Source organism: Diabrotica virgifera, chromosome 9, assembly GCF_917563875.1.
Source record: "Diabrotica virgifera virgifera chromosome 9, PGI_DIABVI_V3a".
NCBI classification, from domain to species: domain Eukaryota; kingdom Metazoa; phylum Arthropoda; class Insecta; order Coleoptera; family Chrysomelidae; genus Diabrotica; species Diabrotica virgifera.
The window spans coordinates 94,434,107-94,448,039 of NC_065451.1; positions in this window are offsets into that span (position 1 = coordinate 94,434,107).

The following is a 13,933-nucleotide window of genomic DNA, read 5'->3' on the forward strand; positions in this document are numbered from 1 at the left end:
TTTTGTATACCCCATATTATAAATACAAATGCAGAAAGATGTTAAAACTAACAATTTTGATTATTTTAAGTTCAAAACAGAACCATAAAGCAATCTTCGAAAATAATATTTGCGGCAATATATTATAATTGCCTATTTATTGAACAAAAAATATCTGTATTTCCTTGTTTCATATTGTTTGATAATTTATGTGGCAACAGCGCAAATAGCAAATTGAAGTTAGTTGCAGAATAATTATAATATTATTAATGAAAATATAGCATAATCTTAGTAACCTTCTGAAAGACCAAACATAACCCAACCAAACCATTCAAATAAACAATAAATGAGACGAGCTACGGCAGTCAAGGCCAAGCAAATCGAATAAAAGAAGAAGAAAAAGACAAAGAAAGAATGAAACGAGCATTATGTTTATGTTTGAATAAAAAATAAAGCACCTTCCGTCTTTGCAGAAGAAATTATAAAAATTTTTAAATTAGGCAACATTGCAGAATAAATTGTCAGTCCATACGTAAGCGATCTGCGCATACTGTAATGGCGGCCATAATTTGAAATTGATGTGAAAATTTCACATTTTTAAATGAGATAAATACAAAAATTAAAGCCGAGCGCAGTTAATTGTTAATTTTAAAATGATAAGAAGGTACGGCAGATATGGGTCATTTCACGAACATACGCCTGTTTTGGATTACTTCGACAACGAATATTTTACTGTGCAACATAATAAGTACGAAAGTAAATGGCGCTAATAATTATTCCAATAAACAACAATGTAATTTGCAATTTACTTTCGTTCTTCTTATTTTGCACAGTAAAATATTCGTTGTCGAAGTAATCCAAAACAGGTGTATGTTCGTGGAATAGGGTATACCATATATACAGTTGTCACATTTGTTAGAGCAGTGAGTCAACACTAAATAAATACCCAAAAAACAAACCAGACCGACATGACAGGTGACAGACATTCGAAAAAGTTGACAAACGACACTACAGTGAAGGTTGTCCAAGAATCGTTCGCGGGTTAAAATCAATCCTGAACTGATTCTGAACCGCGCTTGCGTACAACCCGAGTCCTAAGAGTGTCCGTAACTAATCCTGGACTAGTCCAGGATGCGAATTTACAAAAGCTATACTAATTCAGTCATGGGGGCGACTGAATTCGAGTAGGTTTTGTATGCAGAATATTATTAGTTACATATTCTATTCTATTTGGGTCCAGAAATTATCTGTATTGGTGTATGATTTGTAAGCGATTTTTTTAATTATTATTGAGTAAATGTCTAGACTGTTTCAGTCATGTAAGTAAAACTAATCAATAGAGAGCGGAATATATGCAACACAACATTACCAAAATATGCGCATATATATGCATTACTTTTACTACAAATATGCAGGTATTTTTTCTAAATTTGTCTAAATATGCAAATGCATATTAAAAATACTCAAAAATAATACAATATATTAAATATAAACATTTATGTTTAAAAAGTTCAACCTACATTTATGTTTATTACATATTTATTTTTCACATAAAAACAAATGAAATGACACACAAAAACTGATATTATAATTAAATTAAGAATCTAAATTATAGTATGAATTTTTCAAAATTTTCAACTAGCAACTTTTGCCTTCTATCACTAAAAACGTGTTTGTACACAGAAAAAGTTCGTTCTACATCTACTGATGTTATAGGACAATATTTTAATTTTGGCAGTAAACTAATTTGCCAAGTCATAAGATCTTCAGAAAAGTTGCCTTCAAAAATACGTACAACTTTCCTCAAACAATCGAAGCCCTCATTTTTTTCTAAAACATTTTTTAATTTATTTCTAATTGTAATCCCTGTATTTCCGGGAATTTTTTGACAATGAGCAGAAAAAGTGTTAACAAGATTAACCGAATCACTTAATTGTAAATTCCTTCGTTCTAATGACTTTATTAGATCTGGTAAAAAACTTAAATGAACTTTTATGAACATAAGTTCTTTAGCAATTTGTACGTTACTTAAAAGTTCTTGACTTTCAATTACACACTGCGAGTCATTTTGAATATCTAACACAACGTCTTTTATGGCATCAAAATGATTTGCGTAGAAAATTACAATTAGAAATAAATTAAAAAATGTTTTAGAAAAAAATGAGAGCTTCGATTGTTTGAGGAAAGTTGTACGTATTTTTGAAGGCAACTTTTCTGAAGATCTTACGACTTGGCAAATTAGTTTACTGCCTAAATTAAAATATTGTCCTATAACATCAGTAGATATAGAACGAACTTTTTCTGTGTCCAAACACGTTTTTAGTGATAGAAAGCAAAACTTGCTAGTTGAAAATTTTGAAAAATATTTTATTATAAATTCATACTATAATTCAGATTCTTAATTTAATTATAATATCAGTTTTTGTGTGTCATTTCATTTGTTTTTATGTGAAAAATAAATATGTATTAAACATAAATTTTTTAAACATAAATGTTTATATTTAATATATTGTTTTATTTTTAAGTATTTTTAATATGCATTTGCATATTTAGACAAATTTAGAAAAAATACCTGCATATTTGTAGTAAAAGTAATGCATATATATGCGCATATTTTGGTAATGTTGTGTTGCATATATTCCGCTCTCTATTGATTAGTTTTACTTACATGACTGAAACAGTCTAGACATTTACTCAATAATAATTTAAAACATCGCTTACAAATCATACACCAATACAGATAATTTCTGGACCCAAATAGAATAGAATATGTAACTAATAATATTCTGCATACAAAACCTACTCGAATTCAGTAGCCCCCATGACTGAAGTAGTATAGCTTTTGTAAATTCGCATCCTGGATTAGTCCAGGATTAGTTACGGACACTCTTAGGACTCAGGTTGTACGCAAGCGCGGTTCAGAATCAGTTCAGGATTGATTTTAACCCGCGAACGATTTTTGGAGAACCTTCACTGTAGTGTCGTTTGTCAACTTTTTCGAATGTCTGTCACCTGTCATGTCGGTCTGGTTTGTTTTTTGGGTATTTATTTAGTGTTGACTCACTGCTCTAACAAATGTGACAACTGTATATATGGTATCTGCCGTACCTTCTTATCATTTTAAAATTAACAATTAACTGCGCTCGGCTTTAATTTTTGTATTTATCTCATTTAAAAATGTGAAATTTTCACATCAATTTCAAATTATGGCCGCCATTACAGTATGCGCAGATCGCTTACGTATGGACTGATGACAGTTTATTCTGCAATGTTGCCTAATTTAAAAATTTTTATAATTTCTTGTGCAAAGACGGAAGGTGCTTTATTTTTTATTCAAACATGAACATAATGCTCGTTTCATTCTTTCTTTGTCTTTTTCTTCTTCTTTTATTCGATTTGCTTGGCCTTACTGCCGTAGCTCGTCTCATTTATTGTTCATTTGAATGGTTTGGTTGGGTTATGTTTGGTTTTTCAGAAGGTTACTAAGATTATGCTATATTTTCATTAATAATGTTATAATTATTCTGCAACTAACTTCAATTTGCTATTTGCGCTGTTGCCACATAAATTATCAAACAATATGAAACAAGGAAATACAGATATTTTTTGTTCAATAAATAGACAATTATAATATATTGCCGCAAATATTATTTTCGAAGATTGCTTTATGGTTCTGTTGTGAACTTAAAATAATCAAAATTGTTGGTATTAACATCTTTCTGCATTTGCATTTATAATATGGCTATACAAAAATAATATGGTATGGAAATAAGTCTGCGAAAATTTTAAACTTGGCAACGATGCTTTCATCCCTTAACTAAGGCGGTAGAAGGGGGTTGGCTTAGCGTTACCGACGCTAACCAGCGCGTCCTTTCGTTCTTTCTTGTTCATACCGTGTTTGTGTTAGGACTAAGCATCAAAAATGGCGTGTGTTAAACCATGTAGCATCGGCGTGTTTGAAGCTGGCTACATGGCGAAAACCAAGGACGAGGTGCTCAAGTTTTTTGTTAATCACGGGGTGTTGAAGGATGTGATAGTGTGTCGGTGCGGAAATACCCTTAAAATGGACGGAAAGATGACTTTCAGGTGCAACAAAATGGTCTTAAGGAAGAAACGTGCTCCTAAAAAGTGCGGATTTTGTATATCGGCGAGGAAGGGTACTTTTCTCGATTAGTAGAGAGCGGAATATATGCAAAGTGCATATAGATGCATATATTGCATATTTTCAGACAACAAACCCAACATTGCATATTTAAGCTAAACACGATTTATTTTGCATATTTTAAAAATAAATTATATAAAAGTTTAAAATTTTCCTCTCTTAGTTGGAATTTTATAACTTCGATATGAACGAGCTCGTTATTTATCTATCTATCGCTCATTATTATCTATCTGCACTTTCCCATTACTACCTGAATTTAACAATTATGGGTGTTCCCAGAAAAATATTATTTTATTAGCGTAGCAAGTCGTAGGTACCTACCTGCTTTTAAGGGTCTAATATTTATTTTGTCAGTTTCCGGCCAACATTTGTTTAAAGTAAACGTTGTATCGTATTAAGTGGTTTTGAAGTGATTGGTATATATTAAATTTAAATATGTCTACCATTCAAAAAAGTCCTTGGATAAAGTGTTTTCCCGAGTTAAAGCTAAGTGGAGACAAAATATTTTGCAAGGCCAATTCCAAAATCGTAAGTTACATTCATTTTCACATTTCATTTTTTAAATGAGAAACAGTAAACTAATTTGCCAAGTCGTAAGATCTTCAGAAAAGTTGCCTTCAAAAATACGTACAACTTTCCTCAAACAATCGAAGCCCTCATTTTTTTCTAAAACATTTTTTAATTTATTTCTAATTGTAATCCCTGTATTTCCGGGAATTTTTTGACAATGAGCAAAAAAAGTGTTAACAAGATTAACCGAATCACTTAATTGTAAATTCCTTCGTTCTAATGACTTTATTAGATCTGGTAAAAAACTAAAATGAACTTTTATGAACATAAGTTCTTTAGCAATTTATACGTTACTTAAAAGTTCTTGACTTTCAGTTACACACTGCGAGTCATTTTGAATATCTAACACAACGTCTTTTATGGCATCAAAATGATTTGCATAGAAAATTGCATCAAAATGGATTTTTGTATTTTGATGCTTCTCTCTATGGCCGTCTTTATAGAAGTAAAAGCGAATTTGTCGAATAAAAACACTCTTTCCAGAAAAATTTCTTTTGTGGGACATGATGCTTTTGTTTGTCAGTTCCTCATTTAAAAAATGAAATGTGAAAATGAATGTAACTTACGATTTTGGAATAGGCCTTGCAAAATACTTTGTCTCCACTTAGCTTTAACTCGGGAAAACACTTTATCCAAGCACTTTTTTGAATGGTAGACATATTTAAATTTAATATATACCAATCACTTCAAAACCACTTAATACGATACAACGTTTACTTTAAACAAATGTTGGCCGGAAACTGACAAAATAAATATTAGACCCTTAAAAGCAGGTAGGTACCTACGACTTGCTACGCTAATAAAATAATATTTTTCTGGGAACACCCATAATTGTTAAATTCAGGTAGTAATGGGAAAGTGCAGATATATAATAATGAGCGATAGATAGATAAATATCGAGCTCGTTCATATCGAAGTTATAAAATTCCAACTAAGAGAGGAAAATTTTAAACTTTTATATAATTTATTTTTAAAATATGCAAAATAAATCGTGTTTAGCTTAAATATGCAATGTTGTGTTTGTTGTCTGAAAATATGCAATATATGCATCTATATGCACTTTCCATATATTCCGCTCTCTACTAATCAAGTATTTACTTAAGTGGATTTATTATTAAGTATATCATAAAATTTAGATATGTTTTGAAAATTAAAATGAATAATACATATTTGGATATGATTATAAAAAAACAAATGAATAACTACTAATGTACGAGTATACTCAGTATGTCTCTGTAAGTTGGAACCATATGGAAAACTTTTTTATTATTGATTTTACGAAAGAAAAATTATTCTTCATAAAAAGTTCTGCATGGTCTAAAACCTAAGATGCAATCATCTGATATAAAGTTTTATCAATAGTATACGAGTGATGTCAAAACATATGAATTTATCTCAAGAGTAAAGTAAACTTCATCTATATATTTAACAAGATTGAAGATTGTTATTAAGTACGAAAATTTGTTTGGACTTAAAAATAATGTTCTAATATACAATTACATTCGTCTAATTGAAAAAATAAATTTTTTCAAATTATCTCAAATCAATTTTCTCGATATTATTAGTTTTACGAAAAAAAGTTATTCTTTATAACAAGTGTTGTATGGTCTAGAAACTAAGAAACAACCATAATTTATCAAATTTTATAAATTTTATAGGAGGTTTGTCAAAAAATATGAATTTCGTTTAAAGGCGGAGATACATATGCGCTCTGCTCGGTGTGCGAGCCGCTCGCGCGCAGCGTATTCGTCAGATTAGTACGTGTTTTCAAGTGACGCACAAACGGCACGCACACGGCGCACCACGATCTAAATTCTGTCGGTTTTTCAACAAACGCTTTGATGGTTCGCAATACGTATTTGGACGGGTTTGCGAGTGGTTTGTTGGTTTTGGCGCGCATGAGTTGAATATTTGTTAGTAATGGAATGGTCGGAACTGTCGGAAGGAAATTGATGTTTACCGTGGAAAATCATTATTGTGGGATCCTCAATAAAGAACCATTTAATTTAAAGAAACAACTTAAATCCGATCTGAACGGAAATAGAAGCTGAAATAAAAAAATGTACATGCGGACCTTTTTAAAAAATGTTAGTTCATTGTTGTACTAAAAATAACATGTATTAAAAATAAGATTTACTATTTTATTTGGGCATAAGCCACAATTCGAGTTTGAAATCAAGTTTACCTGACCTTTCGACTTTCACTTCGGAAATAGTTATCAATATCAAAAAAATATTCATAAGCAGATATATATTATGTGTCACCGGAAAGCGAAATAGGTAACGCACGACTTGGAGAACCTATAGTTTTCTAACTTCGTGTCTGGTGAAGCAACGCAGTTGAAACAAGCGGATATATTATAATTGTGTCACCGGAAAGCGAAAAAGTTAAGGCACAACTTGGAAGACCCAATAGTTTTCTAACTTCGCTTCTGGTGAAACAACAGAGTTGGAACAAGCAGATATATTATAATTGGGTCACCGGAAAGCCAAAAAGGTAACGCACAACTTGGAAGACCCAATAGTTTTCTAACTTCGCTTCTGGTGAAGCAACGGAGTTGGAACAAGCAGATATATTATAATTGGGTCACCGGAAAACGAAAGAGGTAACGCACAACTTGGAAGACCCAATAGTTTTCTAACTTCGCTTCTGGTGAAGCAACGGAGATGGAACAAGCAGATATATTATAATTGGGTCACCGGAAAGCCAAAAAGGTAACGCACAACTTGGAAGACCCAGTAGTTTTCTAACTTCGCTTCTGGTGAAGCAACGGAGTTGGAACAAGCAGATATATTATAATTGGGTCACCGGAAAGCCAAAAAGGTAACGCACAACTTGGAAGACCCAATAGTTTTTTAACTTCGCTTCTGGTGAAGCAACGGAGTTGGAACAAGCAGATATATTATAATTATGTCACCGGAAAACGAAAAAGGTAACGCACAACTTGGAAGAGCCTATAGTTTCCTAACTTCGCTTCTGGTGAAGCAGCGGAGTTGGAACAAGTAGATATGTTATAATTGTGTCGTCGGAAAGCGAAAAAGGTAACGCACATCTTGGAAGAGCCTATAGTTTACTAACTTCGCTTCTGGTGAAGCAACTGAGTTGGAACAAGCAGATATATTATAATTGGGTCACCGGAAAGCCAAAAAGGTAACGCACAACTTGGAAGACCCAATAGTTTTCTAACTTCGCTTCTGGTGAAACAACGGAGTTGGAACAAGCAGATATATTATAATTGGGTCACCGGAAAGCCAAAAAGGTAACACACAACTTGGAAGACCCAATAGTTTTCTAACTTCGCTTCTGGTGAAGCAACGTAGTTGAAACAAGCATATATATTATAATTGGGTCACCGGAAAACGAAAAAGGTAACGCACAACTTGGAAGAGCCTATAGTTTCCTAACTTCGCTTCTGGTGAAGCAACGGAGTTGGAACAAGCAGATATATTATAATTATGTCACCGGAAAACGAAAAAGGTAACGCACATCTTGGAAGAGCCTATAGTTTCCTAACTTCGCTTCTGGTGAAGCAACTAATTTGGAACAAGCAGATATATTATAATTATGTCACCGGAAAACGAAAAAGGTAACGCACAACTTGGAAGAGCCTACAGTTTCCTAACTTCGCTTCTGGTGAAGCAGCGGAGTTGGAACAAGTAGATATGTTATAATTGTGTCGTCGGAAAGCGAAAAAGGTAACGCACATCTTGGAAGAGCCTATAGTTTCCTAACTTCGCTTCTGGTGAAGCAACTGAGTTGGAACAAGCAGATATATTATAATTGGGTCACCGGAAAGCCAAAAAGGTAACGCACAACTTGGAAGACCCAATAGTTTTCTAACTTCGCTTCTGGTGAAGCAACTAAGTTGGAACAAGCAGATATATTATAATTGGGTCACCGGAAAGCGAAAAAGTTAACACAGGGTTTGGAAGAACCTGTAGTTCTCTAATTTCGTTTCTACTGATGCTACGCAGTTGAAACAAGCAGATACATTACAATTGTGTCACCGGAAAACGAAAAAGGTATCGCATGACTTGGAAGTACCTATAGTTCTCTAATTTTGTTTCTGGTTGTAGGAACAAGCAGATATATTATGGTAGGGGAGCAAAGTATGCTAAATGTGCAGTCACTCGAGCGCTTTGGGGACCTATTGGGTTGTGATTATTAGGTCCTAAAACCAAAAAGTTAGTAAAATTTTCCATTTTAGTGGGGACTTCCCATTTTTTAATTTAATTTTCCATTTCCAACAATCTTTTTTCCGATTATAGCGCCATCTATCCATAATTCAAAAAATGTTTCGAATAAAAGTTGTTTATTTTTATACAAACAATCCAAATCTGCAATAAGAAACGGGGTCTACCATTTAAGATTTTAAAGTAACCCCCCACCTCACCTCCGTGGGGGGTCGTGTTTGGAACCATTCGATAGATTTTTCAAAAACATTGATAAAGTGTATTTTACAGTTTTTCGATATGATGTTTATTTTGCGAAAGATCGCGGGATTTGTATTTAAAATTATAAATTTACCCCCCACCCCTCTCCGTGGGGGGCCAAGTTTGGTATTTTTCGATAGATTTTTGAAAAATATTGAACACTTAGTTTTTAGTTTTTCAATCTGACGTTCATTTCGCGAAATATTCGCTTTTTTTTGTGAAACTTTTTGACTCACCCATTTCCGTACGCCCCGCTCAAATTGTCATATTTTTGAAATATAGACTCTTTTGCATGTACTTAACTTACCTTATCTTAATCTGACAATTTCGAATATTTTAAGGATAGATCTTTTTTCGGGCCCCCCTGAACGAACTCCCCTGTGTTAAGAGCTAATACATGGTGGAGGTACATCTGCAGGGTACCACGTTTCTCCCCATATGATAATCTGACGCGCTCGAGTAACTGCAAAAATCCCCACTTGGGCTCCCCTACCATTATATTTGTGTTGCCAGGAAGCGAAAAAGGTAGTTCCCGAAATGTTCCCAAACTGTGGCTACCACATAAAATAGTAAATTGCATAAGATGACACAAGAAAATAGTTTCAGAACAATACCAAAATAAGATGTAGTAGAAGTACAGGACAGAGACATGATTATCTACAATTACTAAACGTTCGTAAGTTTCCTCTGGATCGTCAAAATGAAAAATTTTAACGAACAATAACCGCGCCACGAACGCCGGCGCACACACGGCGCGGATATCTGTCTCCGCCTTTAGAGTAAACCTTTGTAGTTCACAATATTTCAATTAAAAAGATTTAATTGTATACTCATGTTTTCTAATTCCTATAATTAATTAATAATAAAGGTACTTTACTCTTGAGCGAAATTCATATTATTTTTTGACATACCCCTTATAAAATTGATAAAATGTGAAATATGATTTAATCTTATTTTGTAGAATGTGCAAAACTTTTTATAGAGAATAACTTTTTTTGTAAAGTTAATAATTTCGGAGTTATCATACTTAAATAAAAATGATGTTTGGTATCTTCAAAAAAAATTTTATCGATTCGAAGAATGTAATTGCGCATTAGAACATAATTTTTAATTCCAAATAACTTTCGATAAAAACAATTTTCAATATTGTGGAATATAAAGGTGCTTTACTCTTGAGAGAAAATCATATATTTTGACATATCTTGTATACTATTAATAAAATTTGATATCTGATGATTGTATCTTAGTTTTTCGACGATGAAAAACTTTTTATAAAGAACAACTTTTTTTCGTAAAAGTAATAATAAAAAAAAATTCCATAAGGTTCCAACTTACAGGGACATACAGTCATACATTAGTAGTTATTCATTTGTTTTAAATTTTTAATCATATCCAAATATAAATTATTCATTTTAATTTTCAAAACATATCTAAATTTTATTATATACTTAATAATAAATCCACTTAAGTATATACCACACCAATACAGTTAATTTCTGGACCGAAATAGAATAGAATATTATGTAACTAATATTCTGCATACAAAGCCTACTCGAATTCAGTCGCCCCCATGATTGAATTAGTATTGGTTTTGTAAATTCGCGTCCAGGATCGTTACCGCGAACGAAGCTATTATATTCGCCGGGTTACCCAAATTGTTGCTTACAAAATTTTTTTGACCAACAATAACATTTTGTTTTGGTGTCCATACTTTTTTTATAATGGTTATATCGAGCTCTACAAATCAAGAGGCAGATTGTCGTGGCATTTGTTCTTGCAGCAGTCAGGAACTAAATTGAATGTCTTGGAACTAACCTTCTTTCCTGACAGAGATACGTATGCTTCACCTTGAACCTGCCCTAATTTATTGGTTTCCTTTTTTTATTTTTCTGCTTATGGATTACTTTCCTTTTTGCCTTCTTCTATCAGAACTATTAGCTTCTTGAACATCTTCGTAATCGCTATATTATTCATTACGTATCATGGTTCTTATCAGAGAACACCGATACTTTAACCTCACTATAATATATTAATATTATATGACAGGTGACCGAAACAAATGAGATGCGATAAATAGCTCTATACAAAACAACTGCAAACACTGTTTATAAACAATTAAATATCTGAAAAAACATCCTGCACACTGATATTCAAACAGTTTCACCAACCTCATTTTTAAAGATAAATATATGAAAGTTATGCCATTTTAAAGGGGAAAACATGGCGGACCTAAATTTTAGTGAAAAATTTTAAATCGGTCCATTTTCTTCATGTGAACACTATATGGTCCTCTATTAGTTTGACACATTGTGCTTCTCCTAGCAGGGCATCTCTCTTTATATAAGGTTTGAACTGCTTTAGGATTATTTCCTTTTCTTCGTTGTTCCATGGCCTTCGCTTGAAGCTAACACATTTCTTTCTTGAATTTTTTCTGTGCACTATTCCAGACCCCTCATCTGACAATAAATAAAATGGTACTATGTATTAAAATATGAACAGCTGAAATAGCTATTTGTATAACAAGGGAGGAAAATGCTTTTTTTCCTCCCGAGAATGAAGTTTACTGCCCGACGCATAGCGGAGAGCAATAATCATTCAAGGGAGGAAAAGGCACTTTACTCCCATGTTATACATATGGTTTTTCCGCCTTCCTCAAATTAATAACAATTCATTTTTCATTTTTACTTAATTTATTTATGTACCTAACTAACCAACAAAATTTATTAAAACTAAAACTAACAAGTAGGTACAATATAACTGTCAACTGTCAAATATAAGTCAAATTATTAATGTAAACATTGGTAAATAAAAATAATAATTTACTGATTTTTACCATTCTGCAAAATACAGGGTGTTTTATAAATAAACGTTAAAATGTATAGATACTTACGTAATAGAAAATAGATATTGTACAGGGCGTCAATAAGTTATATTTCATGAATGAAATACCATGACGTTACTTTTACTTTTCCTCCTAGGAGGAAAAGTACAACTTTGCTCCCTACAATCAGGTCCGGAAAAGTATACTTTCGGTAAAGGTAGGTGGAAAAATACTTTTAGCACTTTATATTGACTTGAATACTGCGCGCTAGTATCTGTTTTCACAGAGAGTTTACGAAATTTGAATAATATTACACGATCGGGTTCTGCTCACTGAGACGACGGAGTACACTACCAGGAAATGTGTCTTGCAGTAATTAAATTGTTGTGGCTCTTTACTTTTGAATCTACACGTTATAATCATAAATAGTATCCAGTTAAAATCCACAGGCTGGTTAGGGGGCCAACTTTAATGGCCGAAAGAGTGCACGACCTAGAAATGCTTCAGGTACTAATTTATTTATGTGTGATACTGTTAAATCGTATTTGTAACACATATCAATATTGTTTAATTTAGATAGAATGAGAACTGTGGATTGAAGAAAGAAAAGTGCAAAATGATCATGGACATTTCCATAAAAGATTGCGCGTACTAGCAAAACTAAAGATGTCATTTGTTTAATATGCGATTCACAACACTAAACTCTACACTTGATAATTTAATAGGAAAGGAAAATATAAAGAATTGTTTTTTATATTAAATTCAAATTTTGCGTGAATTTTGGAAAACTATATTGATCACTGAATCTGTTCAGTGGACTTATTGTAACAGCAGATTTTTAAGCCGCAATATGTCAATATATTTGAGCTTCCCACTATGCCTAGCAAATAAAAAACAGTCATCCGAACATAGTAAATATTAGTTAGAAGTCCACATAGTAATGATTGTATATCCAATATTGTTGTCATAATTTTTAGCTGGTATTTCAGATTTCGAAATTAGCTTAATAATTAGTTATAAGTCCTCGTTTTAATTAATTATTGTATATCCAATATTGTTTGTGTCAATGGCCATTGCAGCCAAGACACATTAATTTATATAAATAAAAAAAATTCGTTTTCAACGAATTGAAAAGTCACCCCAATTTTCAGTTCTAAATATTGTTCGATTTTTGAATAAAAAAAAGTTACATGTCAGTCATTACCTTTTACTTCAGGCAAAGTAGTATTTTCATTTTGTTCACCTTCCTCAGCGTCACTATTTCTTTCTTCTATGCAGTCGGCCTCTTTGGCTTCTATTCCATCCATATCTTAAGAAAACAAATCATATTATACAAGTTGGTACTTCCTAATCACGTTCTAAAATTTCAACTAAGAACTTACGAATACCTGAGATTGATATCCTTCAGGATCTTTCCTGCAAATTTGTAAGCTTCACCTTGATCCACTGCTAGGAGTAAGCGACTTCCTTTTTTAAGCTCGACTGCGTTCTTCTGTAGTCGGTACAATTCCCTATGAACGCGCACATCATGACCGAGGTGGCGAGTTAGCCAATCATATTCATGTTCATTTAGATTAAATATTTGGCAATCAGTTGCTCAATACTTAACTCCATACTTTTGCTACATACTTTCTTAATTTTGTGCTGATTACTAAATCTGGTGAATTGAGTTTTGCCTCTTCGCACCACTTTTTGAAACAATCATGTCCCCTCATGTGACTTGCTGTTGTTTTCTAAATGGCAAACACATATGGATTTGAACTCAGGACTCCATATTGCACCCGTTGGGATATGATTAATTGATTCTTTTATCTCGTGGGTAGTAGAATAGGCACTATTCTCCCACGTTTGCCAATGATTTTTACCATGGTTAAGGACGATGGTATTTTGTGTTCTAGAGGAGTCAACGAATTTTTCATTTTCTCTGTTCCAAAGTTTTTCCAGTTGGGTCTTGACGAATATTCTCTA